The sequence below is a fragment of the Cnephaeus nilssonii genome, assembly GCF_951640355.1.
Source record: "Cnephaeus nilssonii genome assembly, chromosome: X".
In the NCBI taxonomy this organism is placed as follows: Eukaryota; Metazoa; Chordata; class Mammalia; order Chiroptera; family Vespertilionidae; genus Cnephaeus; species Cnephaeus nilssonii.
Genome location: NC_137071.1, coordinates 114,995,031 through 115,012,734, shown reverse-complemented (window position 1 = coordinate 115,012,734; position 17,704 = coordinate 114,995,031). Strand labels below are relative to the sequence as shown.

Genomic DNA, 17,704 nt, shown 5'->3' with positions numbered 1-17,704 from the left:
CTGAATTAAAAGGACTAGAAAGAAGATTCAAGCACTCTTTAAGAACATTACATCCATAATTGCATTTAATCCTTGAAAATTTCATAATTAGGTATTTCCCTCATTGTACAAATGAAAAATAAAACACACAAAAAACAGAGGCATAAAAAAGTTAGGTAATTTCACCAAGATCACACAGCTGATAGAGCTAGAATTAAAATAAAAAAGGTCCAGCTCCAGAGCCTATATGCTTAATCTCTTTGCCATACAAGGGTCACAGATTCTCTGATATAAGATTCAAAAGAAGCAGATGGAACCAGAGTGGAAAACTCAGGCAAGACTTTAGGTTGCAGTTTAGAAGGAGATCAACTAGCCTCTAGATCTTACACAGCATCTAAAAAGTATTTTGCCTTGCTTATGTAACAAAATAAGCTTCCTGGGCAAGGATGGCATAAAGATGCCCAGAAAAGAGGGAATTAAGACCTGAGTGGAAGGGTCTCAAGATGCCATGAGTGAAACCAATGAAACTATAAAGACATGACTATTCTGCAAGGTTACCAAGTGTGGGTCTGCAACACAATTTCCCTTGTCTACCACAATTTGCATTTACTGGACACCACAGATGAAAAGAGATTTGAATTGACTTGGTATTGCTGGGTCAATGTGTGATCAGTCTGATACAGATCTCTACACCATTCCAGGACACAAGGAGGAAATTTACTAGACTTCCTCAGCTTCCTACTAACAAATACGCAGTAAGAACACAGCACAGATCGCACTGTAATTTTCACCTTTGTGATTCCCTCTTCTAATATTTTAAGTTTCCATATTCACCTACAGGGAGTAATACAACATAATTACAACTGGGTTGCCTCCATAGAGAATCAAGGTTGGCATAATGTAGTAGGAAGGTCACGGAACTTGAAGTCAATAAGTCTGAGATTGGACCCATCTTGTGCCACTTACTGTATGACATTGAATAAATCAGCTAACCTCACTTCCTTTGCATAATAAAGGCCAAATGGCCTTCTCTCTCAGAGTGCTGGCAGAAATATTCCCACTAAAATAATATATATGAAAATACCTTGTCAACTGTAAAGTATTTTATAATTACTATTGAAAATTAATAATTTTTGTACTAATAAATGTATCAATTCTAGGTTATCTATTGTTTTGAAAAATGTTACTCAGGGAGTCAATGTTACCGATATTTTTGTTTTATTCTTGTTTTTGGTTTATTTACTATTTCTTTATTAAACAGCTTTATTGAAGTATCATTTACATAATATATAATTAACTCATTTTAAATGTAAAATTCAAAGATATGGGGTACATTTATAGAGTTATGAAACCATGACCACCATCCAGTTTTTAAAAAATTTCTTTCACCCTAAAAATAATTCCCACATACGTTAAGCAGTCATTCCCAATTTAACCTCCCTCCAGGTCTTGGCAACTACTAATATACTTTCTGTCTCTATGGATTTGCCTATTCTTAACATTTTCTGCAAGTGGAATCATACAATATGTGGTCTTCTGCATCTGAGTTCTTTCACAACACTTTCATAATGTTCTTGTTCATCCATGTTGTGGCATGTATCAGTATTTCACATCCTCTTTACTTCTGAATATAATCCTTTTTTACATGTTGTGTTAAATTTGCAAATATTTTTGCTAAGGATGTTCTGCCTTTTCTTTTTCACCTCTCCTTCGGGAGTCGTATTATTATGCATATGTTGATATTTTTTATGCCGCCCCACATGTACCTGAGGCTCTGTTCATTCTTCTTTGATTTTTTTTCTGTCTGTTCTTCACAATGGACAATTTCTATAGATAAACATTCAAGTTACCAAATCCTTTCTCCCAACCTGAATCTTCTGTTGAGTTCCTGTAGTGAACATTTCAATTATTGTGCTTTCCAATCATAGAATTTACATTTTGTTCTTTCTATAATTTCTACTTCCTTCTTCAAAACCCCTACTTTGTTCATTTTTGTCATCCTTTCCATTAAGTCTGTATTCATGGTTTCCCTTCCTTCTTTGAACATAATAATAGTTGCTTTGAAGACCTGTTGGCTAATTGCTATATCAGGAGACAGAGACAGTTCAAACTGACTTTTTTTTTTTTTTACTGAGTGTATGTCATGCTCTCCTATTTTATTTTATGTATAATTCCTTTTTTTGTTGAAAATTGGACATTTTGGATTATATATCAGGATTTTTGTTATATTCTTTTATTTTAAGCCTGGCTTACTAAGAGTGAACTCTGTCTTTGTAGTTTTGTGGTCAATGATTGTACAGAGGTTGTGCTAAACCATCTCAAGCCTGTAAAGGTTTTATCTTCTGCCAATAGATCTGTGTGTGAGAAAGGGAGCACATTCAAAGTTCATACCATTTTTAAGTTTGCCACAACTTTTCTTTTCCATTGAGCCTTTATATATCTCCTCTGTGCACTGCTACAGAGTTGACAGTGTGTGGCTGGCTTGAGCCCTCTCTAGTCTCCACTGTCTGCTGCACATGTGCACAGTCTTAGATAGGAATATGTTTTCACAACCTCAGGTTAGCAGAACTGTTGGCCCTTCCTACTGGCCCAACTTCACCAAGGTGGTCACTTCTACCAATAGTGTCACTAGACATCATGCACCTCTCCACATCAAGTGAACCACCTACCATGATAGTTCAGCTACAGTTCTTAATCCTTCCCACCATGAGAATTGATCAATCTGAGGGAGTGGGGTATGAGCAACTGCAGGCAAAAATACCATAGATTCCCACTTTTGTTACCCAAAGTAAAATAGTTTATTCAAGTATAACTGATTGTTGGATTTTTGTAGGCCTTTGGTTGATTTCCAGGGTGCTTAAAGGGTTGTTTTTGTCAATTTGTCAAGTTTTATAATTCATAGATGATTTTTAAGAAATGGATACTCAGCAGGACACAGCCAGAAATCCTGCCTAAATCACTGATCTTTTAATGGCAAAAAATTATAGAAAAGTTATATATTAGGATTTGCGAGGTTTTGCTGAATATTTCAAAGACTTAATATAAAAAAGCAATGTGAAAAGTCTTGTTAATAATTTTATATTGATTATATATTAACAGGATAACATTTTGATATATTAGGTTAAGTAAAATATATCATTAAAATTAATTTCACCTGTTTCTTTTTTTCTTTTTTGTGGCTTCCAAAATTTAAAAAATACCTATGTGTCCTGCATTGTATTTCTATTAAGCAACAATATCTTAATCTAACATCCAGTTTATAGGAAGTACTAGAACAGAGAAATGAATCAAATAATGCAATAGGGATGCAAACTGTATAGGAAAAAATATTTAGATTCAACAAATAAATTGCAAAAAATAGTGGAAAGGGAAATATACAGACTAAAAGAGATGTAATGAGTACATTTACAAATTATAATATGTATACCTTTCTAGGATTCTCATTCGGACTAAGAAATGGAAAAAAAAAACTACATATACATTATGTGATAGTCTGGGACCATGGTCAGCAAACTGCGGCTCTCGAGTCACATAAGGCTCTTTGGCCCCTTGAGTGTGGCTCTTCCACAAAATACCATGGCCTGGGTGAGTCTATTTTGAAGAAGTGGCATTAGAAGAAGTTTAAGTTTAAAACATTTGTCTCTCAAAAGAAATTTCAATCGTTGTACTGTTGATATTTGGCTCTGTTGACTAGTGAGTTTGCCGACCACTGGTCTGGGAAATTTGGAAGAGTACAGCATATTTGATGATATTAAAATGTATTGTTTATTTTTAAGGTGAAATATGGTATTATAGTTAGGCTAAAAAGAGTCTTCATATCTTATAATCAGATACTGAAGTTTTATGAATAAAATTATATGATATCTTGAACTTATTTCAAAAAATCTTGGGAGGTAAGAGAAGGAATTGAGTGAGGAGGTAGATGAAGTAAAATTTCCCATGCGTTGAAAATTGTTGAAGTTATATGATGGGTGAGTGTTGGGGTTCATTCAATCATGCTCTCTTCTTTTATATGTTTAAAATTTTAGATAATAAAAAGTTAAAACAAAACAGTTTTTTAAAATCGTTGATAATTTGATATATTAGCTTAAGTTCCTATTCCAGTGTAGGGCACACAGGATACAATATTAAATAAAAGTAAGGTATAAAACTGAATTAATAATGAAAAATTGTTAAAATTAGTTTCATGGGAACAAAGGGTGATTACAAAGAACTTCAACTTTCTATTAAATTCTCCTTAATTAGCTTTTATTAATTTTTAATCAGAAAAACAGTATGCCTCATACATAAAAGTTTATTACCAATTATTTGAACAAAATTTAAAAACTGAAAGGAAATACATCAAAATACAGGTTGGAGTAAAAGTGGGTTTACAGTTGTTTGTATGGAAAATAATATAATAATTAGTAAATAATAATACAAGAATAATGTCTGTGTTTCACATACTCACAACTATAAACCCACTTTTGCCCCCACCCTGTTGTGGGGTGTTGTGTGATTATGAAGTATACTAGTAGCCCGTTTGCACGAAGATTCGTGCAATAGACCTTCATTCACCTGGCTGCCTGCACCAGTTTTCTGCCGGCACCAGGGACCCAGGCCTTGGCTGTGGCCACCGCCTTCTGCCTTTTTCAGGGTCGGGGCTTGGCCCCGGGAGGTGGCCTTGGGCTCGGCGGCACCCAACATCCTTGCTAAGGATCGCAGGAGCCGACCCCCAGTGGTTTCCACGATCCGTGCAGGCTGCCCACTGGTGCCCAAGGCCGGGAAAGCCTCCGCCCCAGGCTTTCCTGGCCTTGGGCTCGCCGCACCCAGCGTCCCTGCTACCGATCACAGGAGCCGACCCCCAGTGGTTTCCTGCGATCAGTGCAGGCTCCCCGCTGGTGCCCAAGGCCAGGAAAGCCTGGCCCCTGGGACCCCCGGGAGGGGCGGGAGGGGCGGTATGGGCACGGCCAAGCCCCCCCCAGGTGGCCAATCGACCGGCCATGCCCCCCCGGGGTGCTGATCGCCCCAGGCACCCCGGGGAGCTGCGGCATGGGTCCGGCCACGCCCCCCCGGGGTGCCGATCGCCCGGCCACGACCCCCTGGGGTGCTGATTGCCCCAGGCACCCCGGGGAGCGGCGGCATGGGTCCAGCCACGCCCCCCTGGGGTGCCGATCGCCCGGCCACGCCCCCCCGGGGTGCCGATCGCCAGGCCACGCCCCCCGGGGTGCTGATCGCCCCAGGCACCCCGGGGAGCGGCGCCATGGGTCCGGCTACGCCCCCCCGGGGTGCCCATCGCCCGGCCACGCCCCCCCGGGGTGCCCATCGCCCGGCCACGCCCCCCCGGGGTGCCCATCGCCCGGCCACGCCCCCCCGGGGTGCTGATAGCCCCCGGCACCCCGGGGAGTGGCAGCATGGATCCGGCCACGCCCCCCGGGGTGTCGATCGCCCCAGGCACCCCCGGCAGCGGCGGCATGGGCCCGGCCACTGGGCACCGCCATCTTGATCTTCTCAACGGCGGATATGCCACCCGGAGTCCTGCCCCCAGCCTCCTGCCGGCCCAATCGTGGGCATAGCGGAGGTGCAGTCAATTTGCATGTTTCTCTATTATAAGGTAAGACTAGGTGCCCAGTGCATGGATTTGTGCACCTTGAAAGAAACTGTGGGCAGCAAGGCTATGGTAGACACAGGAGTGGGTCTCGGCCCATCCTCCACGCCCCCACCCAGCCCTCCTGTCATGGCCCCTGGTCCTCTATCTGCTGGCAGCCTCGCTCCCACCACCACCGCTCCCACACACTGACAGCGCCAGCCCTGCTCACACCCGCTGACAGCATGGAGCAATTGGGGCCACTGTGAGCAGCAGATACAAGTGGGGCTGGCACCATCAGCAGGTGCGAGTGGAGGCTGCTGCCCCGATCACCCCTCAGGAATAGGAGGAGGTGGAGAAGCCCTCAGGGGCATTCAGGGCTGGCATCCACGGCTTGCACCCACTGATGATGCTGAGTGATCGGAACCGGCACCAGGCACTGGCAGCAGGTGCAAGCGGCGGCTCTGGTGCTGGAAGCAGGTGCAAGTGGGGCCAGCGCCGGCAGCACGTGCAAGCACCAGGCAGACTGCAGTGCAGGGAACAAAGAATTTTCAGTAACCGCCAGAGTCTCTCCCCAATGACAGCAACTGGCGCCCTGCCTTGGTCTGGCACCCCCACTCACCTGTTCCACCATCCCGCCGCGGCCAACGCTCACCATGTTCTGCACACCCTCCCTGGTGGTCAGCGCATGTCATAACAACCGGTTGTTCAGTTGTTCCAGTTGTTCTGCTATTTGGTCCATTTGCATATTAGCCTTTTGTTATATAGGATTTTTATTTGTGTGTATTTTGTATGCATAATTTTTATTTCCTTTATATTTTCTTTATTTCCTACTTTGAGGATATGTTATTTTTTCATCAGAAAAATAGGAATGCCAACTTTTGTATAGAAAACTTCAATTCTGGACTTCGATTTCTGTTCTATCTATGTTCATACACATGTGTGTCTATTCAGCCATCTATTAGATGGTATATATTAATAGTTCATATTTTGCAAAGCACTTGTAGATATTTTCAAATATTTAAATTTCACATACAGTATTGAAGTTTATATGCATACACCCCCCTCTGACATAGCACATTGGGAGGATATTATTAATCCCATTTTCAGACAGGAAAAAAGTACCTCAAATATTTGCAAAAATAGCAAGGCAGTAATAGACCTTGGATAAGAACCCAGGTTTCATTACTCCTAGTCTAGTGCTCTTTTCAATATAACATGTTGCCTACCATAAATAATATTAAACTTAGAATACAATTAATTTAGTAATAATTAAAATAAATTAGGCCCAATTGAATTGAAGTTATTTACATCAATTGACTGTATTATCCATTTTGCTTAACTGCAACCAAAAGCCATGTGCAGGAAAGATGCACTCAAAATGAAATAACAGGGAGGAAGCAGTAGAATTCTGTGACATATGGCATGCTTGCTGATGAAATCAAAGGCATGTTTCATGCCAGCTTTTGGTCTGCAAAGTGTCGTTCATTTCACTAAGAGGCATACCACATGCCAGGAAATACACAACCTCCTAGCCCTTTCTTTTGAAATCTAAACCCATGAGAGCATGGACTTGGCATGACTTGATGGAACATTAAATGCAATATGCTTGACCCATTTGTGGGTATAAACTATCCAGATTATCCACTATGGAGAAGGACTTTAGGTTGTCATCTGGATTCCCTATCAGCTCAGAAAAACTGGGAATACAACTGAGTCTTAGGTTTATCTCTGGCAATGGAATAAGGATTTATAATTTCAGATAATGAAAATAATGCCCAGAAAAGTTAAACCAGGAAGTGGATGAAGCATACTAAGAGTGTAGGGCAGAAGTAGCTATGTGCTCTTATCCTACATAATAAAGAAGTAATATGCAAATTGACCATCATGTCCTCACAAGATGGCTGCCTACGACCAGGCTGGCAAGGGGGTTAGTGAGGGATGACCAAACGACTGAACAAGAAGGTTGGGTGGGACAACCAGGTCGGCAGGGGCCTTAGTGAGGGATGACCAAACTACTGACAAGCAGGCTGCGTGGGGCGACCAGTCTGGCAAGGGGGTTAGTGAGGGATGACTAAACGACTGAACAAGAAGGTTGGGTGGGACGACCAGGTCGGCAGGGGCGTTAGTGAGGGACGACCAAACTACTGACAAGCAGGCTGTGTGGGGCAACCAGGCCGGCAAGGGCATTAGTGAGGGATGACCAAACGACTGAACAAACAGACTGCGTGGGGCAACTAGGCTGGGGGGGCAGTTTGGGGTGACCAGGCCAGAAGAGGGGGGCAGTTGGGGGCGACCAGGTTAGCGGGGGGGAGGACAGTTGGGGGTGACCTGGCCGGCAGCGGGGGACAATTAGGGATGATCAGGCCGGCATGCAGAGGCAGTGAGGGGCAATCAGGCAGGCAGGCAGGTGAGCGATTAGGAACCAGTGGTCCAGGATTGTGAGAGGGATGTCGGGATCGGGCCTAAACCAGCAGTCGGACATCCCCCGAGGGGTCCCGGATTGAAGAGGGTGTAGGCTGGGCTGAGTGGCCCCCCCCACCCTGTGCACGAATTTTGTGCACCGGGTCTCTAGTACAGAATAATATTTTTGCCCCTTTTTTTGCCATGGGTGTTTTTTTTTACCCATTAGTTTGGTAAAAAAAGATCTAATCATTGCAAGTAAGGCTACCTCACCTCCAGCAGGGAAGGGAGATACTGGGGAGAAAGGTACCATGACCTATTTAAAGAAGATATCTCTGTAAGATTTTTTAAAATTTTTATTTATTAAGTTGATTGGGATGATATTGATCAACATAAACAAGGTTTCAGGTGTGGATTTCTATGTTACATGATCTGTATATTGCACCATGTGCCCACCACCCAAGTCAAATCTTCTCCTGTCACCTTATATTAGGTCCCCCTTTTCCCCCCATCCCTTTTCCTCTGGCAACCACCATGCTGCTGTTTGTGTGCAGGAGTTTCAGTTTTATATCCCACATATGAGTGAAATCATATGGCTCTTGGCTTTTTCTATCTGACTTATTTCACTTAGCAATGTTCTCAAGGTCCTTCCATATTGTTGCAAATGGTACTATTTCATCCTTTCTTGTGTAGATATTTAAGAACAAGAAATGTTTGCTTTGCTACAAGAACCTTTGCTAACAGTTCAGTAGAAACTATCAGGGAAAATACCAATTTAGAAAGAAGACCATATGTTTAAGAAGAGGGGTTCACTGTGTGAGAGAGGGGTCTTTACAAAAGATCGAATCATTGATAGAAATATCACTGTCACTATGGTTGACTTGTTCCTCCATCTGGTATGGCCAATCTTTCCCATTTGACACAGCTTGTCTCACATGCAGATGACTCCATACTGGAAGTTAGTTTGTACAGGGGAAGAGTTTGTTTGGAGTACAGAAGTATGCATCCTTGACTATTTCTATTACAAAAGAATGAGAAGCAAAATATGGGACAGAGCATTTGAGTCAGAGAGACTAGCTCTTCCATTCGTGTAACTTCCTATAAAATTGTAAAGACAATATCTACTTACAACATTGATGTAAGAATAACAAAAGATTTATTCGATTCACTTTATAGCAAAAAGTGTAAGGTATATACTAGTATAGCATCAAGGTATAAATAATTGTTAAATAGTATAATTCTTTGATTGATTATTAGATGGTGGCACTAAAGGCAACTTTTTACTGTTTTCTTTTTGTTGTCCTCTTTTTCTTTTACATTGAACATATTCTAATATTATAATGAGGAGGAGAATCATCACATACCATCTACATATATAAAAGCCTAAGCGACCGAACGACCAAACGACTGGTTGACTGGTCGCTATGACGCGCACTGACTACCAGGGGGCAGACACTCAATGTAGGAGCTTCCCCCTGGTGGTCAGTGCACTCACACAGCGGGAGCAATGCTCAGCTGACTGATGGGCGCCAGACGCTGGGTTCACAGCTGGTGAGCACAGCTGCGGCAGCGCTACTAAGGAGCAGTGGAGGCAGGCACAGTGGGGCCAGGCTGAGTGGGAGTGGGAGTGGTGCGGTGCCTGGCCCAGGCTCAGGCTCCTCCCCGGCTGCCTGCCACTTCGGGCACTACTACATCCCTCAGGGGATATCAGACTGCTGATTTTGGCCTGATCCCTGCAGGCCAGGGGATAGGGCCGAAACTGGAAGTCCGACATACTCTGAGGGGTCCCGGATTGCAAGAGGGTGCAGGCCAGTCCAAGGGATCCTCTAGTTTTAAAATAATATGTAAAGTTCCTATTCTAGTAAGGGGCACACAGGAAGCACTAACTTCCTCAATGCTGACTGCATCTTTGTTGTCATTAACTCATTAGCATCTTACTGTTCCCTTTATCGGTGTGAAAATAGAGGCTTAAATAATTTTGGTAACTTATTCAACTGCATATATCTCAGAAGCAAGTAAAATACCTAACATACTGCTTGAAATACACACATATATAGATACATCTCATTTAATGAGTCATGAATAAGTAGATTAGATTGAGAAAGTCACCAGCCCAAATTTGAGCAATAATACACAACAGTGTCTCACTGAATCAGACTGCTTGGAATGGAGCAAAGTTTTGACAAGGGGATAGTGAATACAAAAAATGGTGAGAAAATTTGACATAGAGACATGAAATAACAGCAAGAAAATGAAAGGATTTCAAGTAATAAAATTTTCAAGATAACAATGCTCTTGAATAATAATTTACCAATTCTCATAGATTACAAATGGTAGGTGCAGTTTTTCTTTAACATCACCATATTCTCTCTCAATCATGTACACACACACATGCGGAGGAAATCTCTTCCCCTTACTTCAGAATCCCAGGGTCTTTTTGCTGCTTCCAAACTGAATAAAAATCCTACTATAGCACCTTTCCTTCATTCCTACTCTAAATCTATCCCTCTTTCCTCTCCTTCATCAAAGGTTACTTGAATCTATATGTCCCTTTCTCTCACGTCTTTTCCAGACGTCTTACCTGTCAACAGCTTATTCAAAGTGATTAATGACTAATCAGAATGAAATGAGTTATTCCTCTCAGATGAAGTTCATTTTTCAGAGGTATTTTGTAAATTAAGCATCTTTGACTAAAGGTATTCATTTCCAGTTTTGAAACTTAGGCCCCACGGGAGACTGTTAAGGATGATATCTTATGTGGAATGGGCTTTCCTTTGAGTCTCCAAAGCCAAAGTATTCCAGCAACCCCTGGTTTTATGGAGCAGAGTTCTAGCTGGACCTGATTATTCAAGCCTCAGGGCAGAGACAGGATGGGCCTAAATCCTCACAGAATATCTTCTATGGATTTAATATTAAGTAAAGAGAATTGAGCTCATCCCTAGATAGAAACTTACACATGAATTTTTTCCCTTCTATAAGCCTCAGAGGGACTGAGTGTCACATCATCAGTTGCTTGAACATATGAATTAACACTACTGCATAGGTTGAGAATTTGGTACTTCTTATGAATTGTAGTATTCATGTGTTTATATGCAATTCCTCTAGTCAGATTTAATGATACAAAGCTAGGGCTCTTTCCCACTCTGCCAATGCTGGAGTAGTCATGAGAAGCTATTGGTTTCAAGTTACTAAAAAAGGCCCTAGCTGGTTTGGATCAGTGGATAGTCAGACCAAAGGGCATATTCCAGTCAAGAGCACATATCTCGTACCTCGGTTGGGTTGCAGGCTCCTCCCTGGCTGGGCCCACCCTGGTCAAGACACGCAATCAATGTGTTTCTCTCACATTGATATTGCTCTGTCTTTCCCTCTCTTTTCCATTCTCTAAAAATCAATGGTAAAATATCATTGGGTGAAGATTAAAAGAATAGTTGCTGAAAAGAAATTGGTATTTCTAGAACTTTATTTTCCACTGAGTTTTACTTGGTATTTGTTTCAAATATCTATGTTAAAAATGCCCACAGTAAAAGACTCTGACTCTTTCTTCTTCAACAAAGCATTCAAATTACAGTCAACATTCTGGGTTCTGGCACACTGTCACCAAGACATGTCTATTGATTGGAGCTTCAGATAGTACCATCATAGACATCTCTCATGATGACCCTGAAGAACAGCATAAACTGGATATTCAAAGAAGACTAAACTCCATTCATTATAGTTTTACATTTAAATATAGTTTACTGAATTCTCATTCCCTGAAAGTGGTACAAAGTATATTAGATTAAGTGGGGCATCTGATTTTTCAATCCTGCTGAATTTATAAAAACATCACCATCAAAACATGGACCTCTGAATCACCCTCTAGGCCCACTATAACTTTCTTTGATGCAGTGTCACCTTAAAGCACTTACTCATGAGCAAGTGTGACTAACACATGGGTGACACTACTATGCTTAGAGATAAGTAGTCATTTATATCTCTAAGGTATCTTGACATCAGAATACACACAGGTTGACAAATGTGGCATGAGCAGTAATCATTTACCAACTACTTGTCACAGAAAATGAACAGGGTGTGGGCTATCTTTTGGCAATGCTGTCAGTGTTTCATATACTACATAGCCTGGACCTCCAACTGTGTTTAATTAAGAGAATATTATAAACACGACTTAGCTGCATTTAATTTTTAAAGCAATTTACAGTTCATAGTTTAAAGGGAAAAAAACGAAAAACAATAGACATGGTCTCTGTGCAATGTAATTAATGTTTGGGAAGCAGTCACTGGAGCACAGCATAATGAGGTTGACAAGTCAGTAGCCCTGATATTTCTACACAACATCACAACTCAAACATCATTTTAAAAAGCACTGAAAATTAAATGTGGCACATCAAGTATACTAAGTTGCAGTGCCAGTTGTGAGGGGGGTGGGGGGCAGAATCTGCTAATTAAAGTTTGCAGTCTCTAATCATAATCAGGATATAAGTTAGAAAGAATGGTGTACAAGCTGACACAGGGAAAAACATAAAAAGAGGTAATCACTGTTAATTTTTACAACAATAATAATAATAATAATAGTTCGACTCAAAATCCTATATATGTTAAATATGAAGTTCTTTCATATTTATTTCTTATATCCCCTTTTCCTTGTAAATGAAAATGAAATATTAAGGTATGCAATTTATGTGAGAAAGGCTAGTCCAATGGTATCATAGCACTTTTACTTTTGACTTTTTTCATGAACCTTTCTGAGCATGATGGTCAGGGTGACCTTTTTCCTCTTAATTAAGAAATTAAATGGAGTTGTCACTATTATATAATACCTAAACCTTATGCTGAGGAAAAATTTGAAAGCCTTGATTCTTTCAAGCGTGGAGGCTTCTATACTAGGATTTACTTGATTCATACAACATTCTCTTTGAGGCATTTTCCTATGAAATACTTGAATGCTTCCCTCTGAATACAAGCCAATTTAATGCTCAACAACCTTAGAAGCAACCATATTGTTTGCAGATTTGAATTCTTATAGAATATTTAAATGACTTTTCTATAAAACAAGGACCCTCCCAATAGATGTGTCTCAGATGTCTCAGCAATGAAACTTCTTAAGCTGTTATAGGCCTTCTCACTCTTCAATGAAATTAACAGCATATGCAGCCCCACCATGCCTTCACCACATTCTTCTTCTAGACCTGGGTTCCTTATAAATCCATGACCTTGAAAGGTCTAACATTTGCCTAAGTTTCTGCTACACTCTGCCTTACCTGTTGCTCAAGATATTTTTTGTATGCAAAACTGAGTTCCCATGATAACAATATTAAACGCCATCTTCAACATATAAGAAATTCCAACAGGAAGTTCATGATCACAAAATCTCTATAGTTAACCAATTTTTTAAAAAACCCAGTGGCTTTACTATTTAACTTCTGATTATAACCTCACCTATATTAACCTACCTTAATTAAAGAATCTATAATAATAAAAGCATAATATGCTAATTAGACTGGACGTCCTTCCGGACAACCTTCCGGACAAAGCCAGGGCTGCGAGGGAAGCCCGGGTCACAGGTGCCAGAGGGAAGCTGGGGGGAGGAAAGCCTACTCTTGCATGAATTTCGTGCATCAGGCCACTAGTGCAATATAATGAGAAAAGTTATATACTGTATATAGATGTTCATCTAAACATTTTTTAGAGAATTCAAAATACTGGGGAAGAAATCCAATAGGTCAAAGTAGGTAAATAGTTCTATTTTTATACAGCCACTTGATTTACAATTATGCCATCATTAAAAGTAAAGGCAAATTATGTGAATACTTGAAAATATGCTTATGACATGTTAAGTGATGGAAAAGTAAATATACCCTATTGTTTATAACTAAGTCAAAACAGATCTGTGCATAAAAAGCAATAAATAAAACACCTAAAAAGGACCAAATGAAAATGCATAAAAATGACAGCAGTTAAGTTGTTGAAATTATGATTTATATATATTGTCCACAAGCTCTCCATCACATGCACAAAGCTTTTAAATTTAAAAGGTTGGCCCTGGCCAGTGTGGCTCATTTGGTTGGGTACTGAAAAGTTGCCAGTTTGATTCCCAGTCAGGGCACATGCCTGGGTTGCCTGCTGGATCCCCAGAAGGGGGCATGTGGGAGGCAGCTGATTGATGTATCTCTCTCTCTCTCCCTCTCCCTTCCTCTCTCTCTAAAAATCTATTTTTTAAAATATTTTTTAGAAATTTTGTATGAAACTGCCTTAAAAGACACTAATCCAATTTTCAGCTAAGATTGTATACTTCCTAACTACTTTTACATTTCACTCACCAGAATTTTAGAACACCTATAGGACAGTGAACTCTGGATGATTAATTCAAGCATTTACACTAACACCAAAGTTTGGGTTGTTCTTCACAATCTGAAAACTATTGTACACATCAAAGTTCAAAGGTGGCAGCTATTTTTTGAATCATGTGTGATTGGTTCAAGATAATAGATTGTTTCTTATTGATTAAAAATTCCCTGGAAAAAAAAAGCAGTAGTTTACACAGTCATGCACCACATAACAATGTTTTAATCAATGATGGACTGCATATACAGTCCCATAAGATTACAATAGAGGTGAACAATTGCTATTGGAGAGTGATGTCACAGTACAATGCATTGCTCATATGTTGGTGATGATGCTTGTGTACAGTAATGTCCTGGGCCTTCACATTCACTCACCACTCACTCACTGACTCACTCAGGGCAACTTCCAATCTTTCAAGCTCCATTCATGGTAAGTGCCCTATACAGGTGTACCATTTTTTATCTTTTATACTATACTAGGGGGCCAGTGCACGAATTTGTGCACCTTGAAAGGAACTGTGGGCCATGAGGCTGCGGTAGACACAGGGGCAGGTCTCGGCCTATCCTCCACACCCCCTTCTAGCCCCTCCCACTGCAGCCCCCAGTCCCCTGTCTGCAGGCAGCCCTTCTCCTGCCTCCACCGTTCCCACATGCTGATGGCACCCGCCCCACTCACACCCACTGACAGTGTGGAGTGATTGGGGCTGGCGCCAGCAGTGGGTGCAAGTGGGGCTGGCACCGTCAGTGGGTACAAGCGTTGGCTGCTGCCCCGATTGCCCCTCCGGAGCAGGGGGAGGTGGAGAAGTCCTCAGGGGTGATCGAGGCTGGCACCTGCCACTCATCTCTGATAATGGCGCTAAGCAACTGGGACCGACACTGGGCACAGGCAGTGGGTGCAAGTGCCCAGCAGGACTGCAGCGCACAGGGGCAAAGAATTTTCAGTAACCATCAGAGGTTTGCCCCGATGACAACAACTGGCACCCTGTCTTGGTCTGGTGCCCTACTCACCTGCTCCACCACCCTGCCGTGGCCAATGCCCACCATGTTCCATGTTCTGCCGGCTGCTGCCGACACTCGCCATGTTCTGCATGCACCCCTTGGTGGTCAGTGCACGTCATAGCGACAGGTTGTTCAGTTGTTCCACCATTCGGTCTATTTGAATATTAGGGTTTTATATATATAAACTAAAGGCCCGGTGCACAAAAATTCATGCACTCAGAGGGGTCCCTCAGCCCGGTCTGCACCCTCTCACAATCCGGAACCCCTCAGGTAGGGTCCCTAGGCCTGGCCTGAGATCAGGGCCTATCAGGGCTTTCCTTACCCCGGCGGCTGGCAGCTGGCCCCGCCCCCGCCACTGCCACTGCTTGCCATCTGTGCAGTGCTGCCCCCTCCTCCCCTACCACCAGTCACCTCCCTCTGCAGGTGACAGGTGTGGGGTGCGATTGCTTGGTTGGCCTGGGCCTCCCTTTGCAGGGTGGTCAGTGGCCACCCCGCATACCGGCCACAGCATCACTGGCTAGTGGCCTGGGCCTCCCTCTGTGGGGTGATCGATGATGGGGCCCCCACAGAGGGAGGCCCTGCCCACCCACTGCAGCACCACCGGCCGGGTAGCCTGGGCCTCCCTATTTTTTTTTTTTAAGTAAGAGTAATGTTTACTGAGTGATACAGAACTGAGTACTATGAAGGGTTTACCAGGATGGAAATGCACCACACTCCTGCCCCTGGCACCCCAACACCCAGAGACTACAGTACTTAGAAGTTACATGCAATGACCATAACTGCTGAATATCTGTTCATAACATACAAACCATAGCATATTTATACTGTACCACATTGAGTGATTATAGAAATCCATTTATATATTGCTTGTATAACATCTTTTTTTAAATATTAAAAAAAGAAAAAGAAAGTATAAAAAACATGTGCAGTTGAAAGCCCTGCCAGGACAGCCAGTCTGTAACATTCAGTGAGTATGTGCTTTGGAAGGGCGCCCACGCCTTGTGCCCACAACAACTCCAGCAGGGCCGGCGAGGGTGCGCCCTGGCTGTCACTCCAGGAAGGACTGAGCTGGACCATGGTGGGTGGGTATAGCAGGGCCTGGCACTGTGCCCTTCTCCAGCCTTGCATCAGGATCAGGGTCAAGGTGAGGGACAGGCAGATTGCAGTTGCACTCTGAGTTCCATCCTCAGACAAATTTTGGTTGCAACTCATGGCTTTTCCTGGCTGCTCAGAGGTCCTTTGGGTGGGTGTCCTGCGGAGAGGCCGGAGAAATGCCCACAGCTGCCTGGTTGGGCATCTCTCCAGCCCAGAGCCTCTGTCCTGCCTCTTGCAAGCCTGGACCCAGGCAGAATAGCCCCCCCCCCCCCACAGGACTACTTTGGCCTCAGTGCTTGCTCCTGGTTTCATCAGACTGGGTTTCTTCCCCTGGTGTGGCTGATCTGAGTTTCACAAAATAGCCAGGTCAATGCTGGCTGTGCTGAGCCTCATTGAAGAGTTTTTCATGCAGCAAGGAAGAGCCCTCTGGGACCCTCCTCCTCCACCCTCTCCTCATCTCCTCCTCCTCCTTGTCCTCCTCCCAGCCCATGGTCACTTCTTCTCCAGCTGCTCCAGCAGTGGGTTGCCTTCTGAGTCAGGGTTCTTAACGCGGTAGGTCCTGATGATGCAGGTGGGGTGATGCTGGTTGAGCATCAGGATGAGCTGCTGCCGCTCCTGCTTCAGCTCCTCCATCTGGGTGTTCAGCTCTGCATTCATGAGCTCCAGCCACTCAGATTCCTGCTGCAGAAACTCCGTCTGCTCCTTCTTCTTGTTCCGGCATTGGGCTGCCACCACTTTGTTCTTTTCCCGGCGCCTTTTCCTCTGCTATTCTTCCTTGTCTAGCTTACTTTTCACAGGTTGAGGCCTCTTGCTCAGTTTTACCTCCAGGAACTGCAAAGGGGTGATCATGGCCCCAATGCTCCTCTGCAGTGAGGGACGAGCTGGGGAGTCCGGTCAGGGGGCCAAGCCCTGGCAGAGAGCCTGCAGTCATGGAAGGGTCCAGGATCTGCCCATGTATCATAGCAGGAAGAATGGCAGTCCAGCTCTGCAGAAGCCATGGGCAGAGGCGGCAATCCTGGGGCCTGGGCCAGGCTGCAGGTGGCATGCTGCACAGGAGCTTCAGTGGCGCCAGCCCCACCCTGCAGCATTCACTGCCACCAGCGCCTCCTGTCGCAGCTGCCCAGCATCCCTCCCGCAGCTGTGGTGGGCAACCTGGGTCTCCCTCTTTGAGGCAATAGATTGCAGGGCTCTGCCTGCCTGCCTGATCACCCCTAACCACTCACCTGCCTGCCTGCCTGATCTCCCCTAACCACTCGCTTGCCTGCCTCATTGCCCCTAACCTCTCTGCCTGCCTGCCTGATCACCCCTAACTGCTCGCCTG

The 17,704-nt window shown here is 43.5% G+C and overlaps 1 pseudogene across 1 annotated transcript; it reads right to left on the bottom strand.

Moving 5' to 3' along the window:
- Positions 1 to 16,875: 16,875 nt before the first annotated feature.
- On the bottom strand, positions 16,876 to 17,344 carry LOC307095785 (jun dimerization protein 2-like; annotated as a pseudogene). Its single transcript has one exon. The product of its transcript is annotated as a jun dimerization protein 2-like (transcript).
- Positions 17,345 to 17,704: the final 360 nt, after the last annotated feature.